Below are 3,851 nucleotides of genomic sequence, written 5' to 3' on the forward strand. Positions count from 1 at the left end.
GATCATATAGGCTTATCCTTCTGATATGCGTAAACAGAATTGAGTTCCCAACATCCGTGGCTGGTAACCACTCAGGACACAAATGTCAGCTACATTAAGTCAGAAAAAATTTCAAATATTTGCCAAAATGGATTGTACAAAGATCACGACACCAGTACCTACTTAAACATCGATAACGCTAATTAAAGCATGATTTGAAATACCATGCTCATTATCATTCCTGTGCTGTAGGATTTCTGACTGGCTGATTTTCCAGTATCTTAATTGTAATGTGCTACTGGATCCTTTCCCAACTCTCTCTTTTCACACTTTCTTTCTCTCCTCCTCCCTCCACTTTCTATCAGTATTTCATTTTTTTCTTGTTTCTCTACTTAATTCTTTGGTTTTTTTTTAAAACTAGATTTTCTGTACTGTAGAAGGCATACTTGTTAGTCACCAGCATTTACTGAAGATAAAAGAAAAGCCTAGTTATATATTTTAGATTAATATAGAATAGTCACCCTCCAATGTTTATACCACAATGCTATGCTTTGCTCTGACTACAATTTAGTACCCACTAGTGTTTGGATTTTTAATATTGCGAAGGCCCATGTGGCCCATGTTGGTCTTGAGACCATTTCACTATCAGGACATGTGTTGCTATATCTTAGCATAGAAAGAAAGTTTTTGCTGCTTACTTTCTGTGCTCTGCACACATTCCATGATTCATGTTAGTGTGAGTACCACACTAAAATCACTGTGTGTGTGTGTGTGCGCGCGCGCGTGCGTGTTAGTCGTGGGACTTGAACTCAGGGACTCATATTCTTGCTTACTTCTTTTGCCCATAAATAGTACTCTACCATTTGAGCCATTCCTCTAGTTTTGGCTTTTTGCTGCTTAATTGGAGATAAGTAGATCTCAGATTTGTTTGGCTTTCATCTGCAATCCTCGGCTGTTAACCATTCAGTAATAAAATTACAGGCATGAGCCACTAGTGCCCAGTACAACCATTCTTTCTGAGGGCTGAATATATGGGACGAGGCTAAGAGAATGGCTAGTCTGTAGTCTACCATCTGCCTGAAGTCACTACGGCCTCATTAGAGCCTGCACCATGGGGCAGAGTCAAAGGTAGCAGAATGGCAGTAGGAAAGCTAGATAAACTGAGAATGTTGAAGCAGATCAGGCTCTAGGGAACACCATGAGCACCAATGCACACAGCGAGCACCACATGTGTGCTGAATCACTGCTGCTGTCCTCGAGGGACGGCGGGTAGTCCTGATTGTTCGCAGCCCTACATCCTGGGCTTGCTTATCAGCTGACACAACACATCACCACAACTGTGAAAGCTCAAAGTGGTATCTCCACGCTACATATGTAGAAGCAGGGCTCAGACGTTTTAGAAGCTTATCAAAGACTGGGCTGATAACTGGGAGTCCCTAGAGTCGGCCCCGCCTCCCTCCTTTCTTCCTATGCTCCCAATCATGTTTCCACCATGGTAAGAAAATATGAGGAGCTTTTCAACATCTTTTTAACCAAAGGAAATATCAACAAATATTTCCTTTACATGGATGGATACCATTTTGTATGTTTTTCAATGTTGAAACTGGCTATGCAGATTTACCTTCTCAAACGATGATCAGCTTTTAGTAGAAGGATTGGAAAAGCCTTCCTTTTAAATTTCTAACACATGGTTGTTATTTATGGGTATGCACTGTATGCACCATGATGCCTTGCTTTTCTTTGAGTATGTCTGCTTGTGTTTGGATTTTGAATATTGCAAAGGTGCATGCATTCAGTATTGTTCCACAGACCATGGCATTCTTGAAAGTGGTGTTCAAGAGTTGGAGGCGGGGAAGGAGGTAGTGAAGGCAGATCTTTGAAAGAAACTGGGATCCCAGCCCAGCTTTTTTGCTCCCCAGATACTCATGGGGGTAAATATCTTGCTCTACAATGTACTCCTACCATGGTACATGCCTCACAACAGGCCCCAAAGAAACAACATCAAAGGGTCATAGACAGAAAACCTCCAGACTGACACAAATCAGGTCTTCCTTCCTTTTTTTTTTTTTTTTTTGGTCGATCATGGGGCTTAAATTCTGGGCCTGGGGGCTGTCCCTCAGCTCTTCAGCTCAGAGCGAACACTCTACCACTTGAGCCACAATGCCACTTCCTGGTTTTTGGTGGTTTATTGGAGATAAGAGTCTCACAGACTTTCCTGCCCAGGCTGGCTTTGAACCACAATCCTCTGAACTCTCCTGAGTAGCTAGGATTACAGGTGTGAGCCACCAGCACCTGGCTGTCTTTCTTCCTTTTAAGTTTATTAGTTTATTATCTTGGGGATATACATTTTGACTAACCTTCTCTGATTCCTCCCTCACCCTCATTCTCCTTGGCCTCTGGCAATCATTCATAGACTCTCAATTTCCAAGAGAATCAATTGTTTTAGATTCCACAGATGACTGACATCACTTGCTTCTTGTGATTCTCTCCCTGGCTTGCTTCACATTACACAGCATTTGCCAGTTCTATCCACATTGTTGCAAGGGACAGGATGTTATTTTTTTTATGACTGAATAGTAGTCATTTGTGTTTATGTACTGCATTTTTCCTCTCTACTTATTAGCTGGTGAATGCTTGGTTTGTTTTCCATTCCCTGGCTATTGAGTATAGTGCTGCAATGCATTTAGGGATGTGTGTGTGTGTGTGTGTGTGTGTGTGTGTGTGTGTGTGTGTGTGTGTGTGCACAGAACCAGTTGGTAAGTTCCTATGTGCTCTTGTTACTCATTCTGATGTTTAGAAAACTCACATTGCCACTCCTGTGAGTAGGGCTTCTTACATGTATTATTTCTCAAATTGTGAAACCAAAAATGCTGAAATGTTTTATTTAAAGTTTAATTCAGACACTCAACATGGAACGGAGGATTGTAACCATTCTATACATAATTTAAAAATAAACATAATCTTATTTTCTTCAATATTCTAAATATTTAAGTGAGATTATGTTTGGTTTGGTTTGGTTTGCTTGTTTCTTTTTCTGTACTGGTCCTGGGACTTGAACTCAGGGCCTCAGTGCTGTCCCTGAGCTTTAAGGTCAGTGCTCTACCACTTGAGCTATAGCTCCACTTGCAGGTTTTTTGGGGGTGAGGGGTGAGGTGATTAATTGGAGGTAAGAGTCTCACGTACTATCCTGTCCAAGCTGGCTTTAAACCTTGATCCTCAGTTCTCAGCCTCCTGAGTAGCTAGGATTATAGGCATGAGCCTCTGGCACTTGGTAAATATGTAAGTGAAAATGTTTTATTTTTTAAGTATTTAAATATACTAGAGGTTTTCTCAGCTTCCTATTTTATTCATTGATAGTGAGAATGTTTCTTTTTCTTTTTAATGGCAACCTGGGGCTTGAACTCAGGGGCAAGGCCTTGCTCTATCTCTTGAACCACAGTTCCACTCTAGCTTTTTGGTGGTTAATTAGAAATAAGAGACTCATGGACTTTCTTGCCTGGGCTAGCTTTGAACTGCTATCCTCAAATTTCACGAGTAGCTAGGATTACAGGTGTGAGCCACCAGCACCTGGCTAATAAATACTCTTTTAAAGAAGAACGCGGGATTGAAGTATATATAATGAGATTCCAGCCACAGACCTTCCATATCTTTTTCTTTCAGCCCATCACACAGTCTTCCATACTAAAATTCCCCTCTTGGGTGTATTAATTCTATCCAAGCATTCTAAGCACTCTGTTTGGGGTACCACTAGTATAATGATAGACAATACTCCATATTGGCGATTACAGGTTAGGCTCCAACATGAGTAACACATTACTTCTAACCAGCCAAATGCTTGTATTTTGTTTCATGTGGGCAGTATTTCCCCCCTT

This window comes from Dipodomys ordii, unplaced genomic scaffold (genome assembly GCF_000151885.1).
Source record: "Dipodomys ordii isolate 6190 unplaced genomic scaffold, Dord_2.0 Scaffold27, whole genome shotgun sequence".
Lineage (NCBI taxonomy): Eukaryota > Metazoa > Chordata > Mammalia > Rodentia > Heteromyidae > Dipodomys > Dipodomys ordii.